Source organism: Phyllostomus hastatus, unplaced genomic scaffold, assembly GCF_019186645.2.
Source record: "Phyllostomus hastatus isolate PE091 unplaced genomic scaffold, TTU_PhHast_1.1 phas_scaffold_345, whole genome shotgun sequence".
In the NCBI taxonomy this organism is placed as follows: domain Eukaryota; kingdom Metazoa; phylum Chordata; class Mammalia; order Chiroptera; family Phyllostomidae; genus Phyllostomus; species Phyllostomus hastatus.
The window spans coordinates 12,489,069-12,495,363 of NW_025334024.1; the positions used below are offsets into that span (position 1 = coordinate 12,489,069).

Below are 6,295 nucleotides of genomic sequence, written 5' to 3' on the forward strand. Positions count from 1 at the left end.
AAATGAGGAATAAAAACTATACGATCACGTCAATAGATGCAGAAAAAGCATTTGACACAATCCAACATCTATTTATGATTTTTTTAAAAAAGCCCTCTCAGCAAAGTGGGAATAGAGGGAACATACTTCAACATAATAAAGGCCAAATATGACAAACCAACACCATATTCAAGAGTGAAAAGCTGAAAGCTTTTTCTTTAAGATCAGGAATAAAACCAAGTTGTCCACTTTGACCATTTTTTAAAAAGATTTAATTTATTTGTTTAGTTTTAGAGAAAGGGGAAGGTAGGGAGAGAAACATTGATGTGGGAGAGAAACATCAATCAGTTGCCTTTAGTACACACCCTGACTGGGGACTGGCCCACAACCCAGACATGTGCCCTGCCCAGGAACTGAACTGGTGACCTTTCACTTTGCAGAACAATGCCCAACCAAGCCACACCAGTCAGAGCCACTTTGACCATTTTTATTCAACATGGTATTGGAAGTTCTAGCCACAGCAATCAGACAAGAAAAAGAAACAGAAGGCATTTGAATTGGAAAGAAAACTGTCATTATTTGCAGATAGCATGATATTATATAGAGAAACATAAAGAATCCACCAAAAAACTATTAGAACTAGTAAATTCAGTAAAGCAGCAAGATACAAAATTAATATTCAGAAATCATTTGCATTTTTATACACCAGTAATGAACTATAAGAAAAGGACATTAAGAAAACAACCCCATTTACAATTGCATCAAGAAGACTAAAATACCTAGGAATATTTTAACCAAGGAGGTAAAAGACTTGTACTTAGAAAACTATAAGACAATGAAGAAAGTAACTGAAGAAGATACAAACAAATAGAAGGACATACCATGCTTGTGGATAGGAAGAGTTAAAATGTCCATATTACCCAAAGCAATCAACAGATTCAATACAGTTCCTATCCAAATGACAATAGCATTCTGCAGAGTACAAAATCCTAAAATGTATATGGAACTACAGAAGAAAGTGAATAGCCAAAGCAATGTTGCAAAAGAAGAACAAAGTTGGAGGTATCACGCTACATGATATCAAACTATACTATAAGGCTATAGCCATAAAATAATCTAGTAATAGCATAAAATAGGCATACATATAGATCGATGGAACAGAATAGAGAACACAGAAATAACTCCACACCTATATGATCAATTAATCTACAACGAAGGAGTCAAAAACATACAATGGAATAAATAGTCCCTTCAATAAATCATGTTCAGAAAACTGGACAGATTCGTGAAAAAGAATGAAACTGGATCACCTTCTTACAGCTTCTATAAAAATCAACTCCAAACAGAGTAAACACTTCAACATAAGGTCCAAAACCATAGAACTCCGAGAAGAAAAACAGGACATAAACTAATGGGATTACTTAAAACTAAAATGTTTTTGCACAGTGAAAGAAACCATCGATGAAATTAAAAGACACCCTACTGACTGGGAAAAGATACTCACCAATGATGTATCTGATAAGGGGTTAATATCCAAAATATTTAAGGAACTTAAACAACTTAACACCAAAAAGAAAAAACAAACAATCTGATTAAAAAATGGGCAGAGGACCTCAATACACATTTCTCCAAAGAGGATACACAGATGGCCAACAGACACATGAAAAGATGCTCCGCATCACCAATCATCAGCAAAATGCACATTAAAACCACAATGAGGTATCACTTCACACCTGTCAGAATGGCCATCATCAATAAATGAATAAACAAGTGATGGCAAAGAAATGGAGAAAATGGAACCCTTGTGCACTGCTGGTGGGATTGTAAACTGGTGCAGCTGCTATGGAAAACAGTATGGCGGTTCCTCAAAAAATTAAAAACAGAACTGCCATATTGACCCAGGAGTTCCACTTTAGAGTATTTATACAAAGAAATCCAAAACACTAGTCCGAAAAGATAACATGAGCCCCTATGTTCACTGCAGCATTATTTACAGAAGCCAGCATATGGAAGCCACCCAAGTGCCCACTGATAGACGAGTGGATAAAAAGCTGCAACACACACACACAACAGGATGTGACTCAGCCACAAAAGAAGAATGACATCTCGCCATTTGTGACAACATGGATGGACCTAGAGCGCATTATGCTACGTGAAGTCAGTCAGAGACAAACACCAGTGATTTCACTTATATGTGGAATCTAAGAAACAAGGCACAGAACCACAAGGCACATGCCCTAGCAGAGAAAAGAGAATTGCAAAAGTGGCAGAAGAGACGTAACAGGTAAGTTTCAAGATGAACTAAACAATGCTAAATGATCAAAGTGTTACAAATCAATAAAAGGCTTTGTGACTTGTGTTCATCATGACCTTCAACAGAGTCAGTGAAGTGTGAGGGAGAGGAGGGGAGGGAAAGGGAGGAGCTAGAAAGGATGGGGGAGTGGAGTGGAGTGGAGTGGAGTGGGAGAATGTGATTGATTCAAACAACAGGCAAAAAATGAAGGAAAGGAAGAAACCAGTCTATTCTAGTAGCCTTGGAATTGGGTTAGCCAAAAAGTCCATATGATTTTTTCTGCAATATAAAAGACACATTATCATTTTCACCAGTAACTTTATTTATCTGGATATTTTGAGTATGTCAGCTATCTCCTGCTACTGGTTTCTGGTGGGTAGAGTCCAGGCGTGCTGCTAAACATCTTCCAATGCATAAGATGGCTCCACAGCAAAGAATTATTTGGCCAAAATGTCAACAGTACAAAGAAACCTAACAAACAACTTTTGACACATTAGACCAGCCACAGCACCTTCTCCACACACTGCATAAGTTAATTAATTAATTAATTTATTTATTTTTGCATTTCAGTTGTGTTTTTACCTTTCTTGAAATAATAAAGCATTGCCCTGGCTGGTGTGGATCAATGGATTGAGCACTGGCCTGCAAACCAAAGGGCTGTTGGTTGGATTCCCAGTCAGGACACGTGCCTGGGTTGTGGGCCAGGTTCCCAGTAGGGGGCATGCGAGAGGCAACCATACACTGATGTTCCTCTCCCTCTCTTCCTTTCTCCTCTCTAAAAATAAAATCTTTTAAAAAATAGAAAAAGAAATAATAAAGCATAATACACCAAAAATGTTACATATTTTCTTCCATCTTCAATATTGAAATGACTGCACAAAAATTCACCAACTTAGAATTTTTAAATGCACGCTGATATGACAACTGTCACAATACAATCTAACAAAATTGTTGTGAATGAAGTTGAAGATAACTTAGCACTACTCGAGCCATTGTAGGGAAAAAAAAACACTAAACAAACTTTTTGGCCAGCCCAATAGCAAAAGCAAAGAAAAGTTTGATAGCAAATGTGGCAAAGCCAAAAGAGAAGAAACTGAAGATGTCAAAGACAAAGAAAGAAAACACATAACCTGGTTCAAAATAAATTGTATTTTAAATGAATAAAATGGCTGTGTAATATTCTCTGTGAAGAATTTCTGCTAAACAACCTCAATACTGGGGCTGATTGTGCTCAGATCCGCTCACACCAACAAGAGCAAGAGGACAGACAGCTCTAACCCCCTCTGAGCTGTTCCTCTAATAACACAACGCTGTGTACACCTGCACCGCCAGCCCCAGGGAAGACTGGGAGACTACGGACGGATTAAGGGAACATTTCCCACACCTGCCTCAGCATAAGCATCACCTGGGACACCTCTTGAAAAAAACACTCTCAGGCTCCCTTCTTTGTAGATTCTGATCCTGCTGGTCCATGGTGCTGTATTTGTCAACAAGTGGACCAGGTGACCAGACAAGTTTAAGAAATTATTATACATCCCTAGCACCGGAAAACTGTACCCTTGGGCCCAGCGTGTCCCCTCCATCAACCTCGGCCACCACCACCACGCCCGTCTTCCGTGGCGCCCTCCCCACCCCGCCCGCATCTCTGTTTGTCAATAAGTCCCTAGCACCGGAAAAGGGTGCCTCTGGGCCCGCCTCACCCCACCTCCCAGCCCCACCCCGCGTCCTCCTCCAGTGTGTCAAGCTTACACGCTTGGGCAAAATGCACTTCGAGATTCCTGAATCAAATCTGAGTGTCATTCACATCGGACCCAAGGGGACAAACACTAAGACACCGCCCTAGCCTAGGTTTTCCCAGGCAATTCACCGCCGGACTCCGCATCAGCCCCACTAGGTGCACCGCACGTTTCAACGCGGGAAACCGATTCCACCTGCAGAGGAGGGAGACGGGGGCTGGACAAGCCTCATCGCGCTGCGGGGGTGAGCGAGCCCCAGGCGGGGAGCCAGAAGCCAGGTCACCCCGAACGCCTGAAGAGCCGGTGCGCGGCGGCCGGGCACGGGTCCCCGAGCTCGGGACAACCTCCGCCCGGCGGGGCACGGCCGCCGCGAGGCCGAGGGAGGTCAGGCGGACCCACTCTCGGCCCGGGTCGGCGGAGTCCCGGGGCCAGGACGCGCCTTCTCGAGACAACCAGGAAGAACCCACAGGAAACGAGGGACGGCAGGGACCACCCCTGAGCCTGACCCAAGGGGAAAGACGGGACACTGGGGGTCCCGGGGCGCTACAGCCGGCCCGCGCGGACGGGGGCGTCAGAGCGGCCCCGCGGCGGTCTCCTTACCTCATCGGCGCCCACGGGCTCCGTGCTCCGCCACGGCCGGCGAAAGACCGGCAGCAGCAACTACAGTCACCAGGGGTCCAGGGTCCGGAAAAGGGGAGGGATCAGGGACTGGGAAGGGACGGGTTGGAGGAAATAAAGAGTTCCGGGGAAGCGGGGGGCCGCGACCTTCCGCGCTTTACGGTCCCCGGGAGCAAGGGTACGTCGGCGCGTGATCTCACTTGCGCAGGCGCGCTGTGGAGTCACCGCTGCAGCCCCGCCCCTGCACGTGGGGCTTGTTGGGGTCTCGTTAAGTCTGTCCTTTGTCTCTGCCAAGGTGAAAGCTATTTGGAGGCATTACCTCCCAAGGCGTCTTTAGAACTTGAGCCTCGTAACCTGTTAATTCCTGCAAAGGCAACAAGGATGTCCGAGGGGAGTAGCAGCCCTGCTGGAGTGTGGGGTGTGCAGAGGTTCTCTTTACCGTGGAGGCGCTTTTCCCGGCCTGGCCCCACGCCCTCGTGGGCTCTCAGCCCAAAATCACTCTAGTCCAGGGCGTTAAAAGGCTATTTGGACCGACAGTCGTTTGTTTCTTGAAGTAGTTCGAGTCTTCCGGGGCGACACTCTAGCAGAGCAAATTGGAAATCCAGCCTGTTGCCCTGCTCTACCTTGGAGGCAGGATCTTACTCTGCACCTTTCTAGCCAGGGAAAGAGGAATCCCTTCAGGCCATCATTTTTAGAAGTACTCCCCATTCACCCCTCCCTTACTATCACACCGCCCTGTTTTCTTTCCTTTAAAAGACTCATCACTATGTAAAATATATGTTTGCTGACTGATTTTCCGACTAGTTACAAACCCTGCCCTCTCCCGACAGAACCTTGATCTACTGCATGGCTGTATTCACAGCACTTAGAACAGTATGGCACGTTGTCCAGTAAAACTTCTTTTGAATGACAGCAATCTAATGGTACAGCCACCCCTGAGTGTTGGGCCACACTCTTCTGTCCCCATTCTTTGGATTCAAGCACATCTCACCACATAAACCAGTCTTGTTTTATTCGCCGCCTCTTGTGGCCAGGCACTCTGTTGGGTGATGGGATTCAGCAGTGCACAAGAAACAATGGGCTTCTGCTTTTATGAAGTGTCAGTAAAGTTCCAGGGACCCTGTGTCACCATGCCAGCCCATAATGTGCATACTTTATACACCACACAGTAGCCAATTAACTCACTCAAGACAGCCCACATGAGGTCTGTCTTCCTGAGAGCAGCAACTCTGCCTCTTGCTAACTGTGTCACGAAAACTTCAGGGCATTCTGGGCTTCTCTCCTAGATAAACACTTTAATATTTTAGCTAAAGGCTTAAAGCTTGAGGTCACCTATTTGTCCCCCAAAAGAAGGGATAGACCAATGAACCTGAGGTATATTCTTAGGGAAGCCTTCCCTGATGCCCAAATGTGACTCTTTGTGGAGAAAAACTTCGTAAGTTTTCTTGGTGAGTCAGGTAGCTGGCCCATGCCATTTCAGTGCATAGGAATTTGGGAAAAACCTAGCTGTCTGTAGGAAATGGTGGATGAAATGAAGTGACATTTAATGTGTTGATTTCAACTGTTTACATGCTGTTAAGTTTTTTTTAACACCAATGTGTGGTTGCCTCTCACACGCCCCTCCACTCAGGACCTGGCCCTACAATTGGGAATCGAGCTAGTGACGCTC

The 6,295-nt window shown here is 45.1% G+C and overlaps 1 protein-coding gene across 1 annotated transcript in view; it reads right to left on the bottom strand.

Moving 5' to 3' along the window:
* Positions 1–4,810, bottom strand: part of PDPR (pyruvate dehydrogenase phosphatase regulatory subunit) — a 37,103-nt gene extending 32,293 nt beyond the window's left edge. Inside the window, exon 1 of the mRNA XM_045818444.1 lies at positions 4,609–4,810. The gene's annotated coding sequence lies outside the window, so the exon portion shown is untranslated. The remainder of the gene's footprint in view (positions 1–4,608) is intronic.
* Between the last annotated feature and the right edge of the window lie 1,485 nt (positions 4,811–6,295).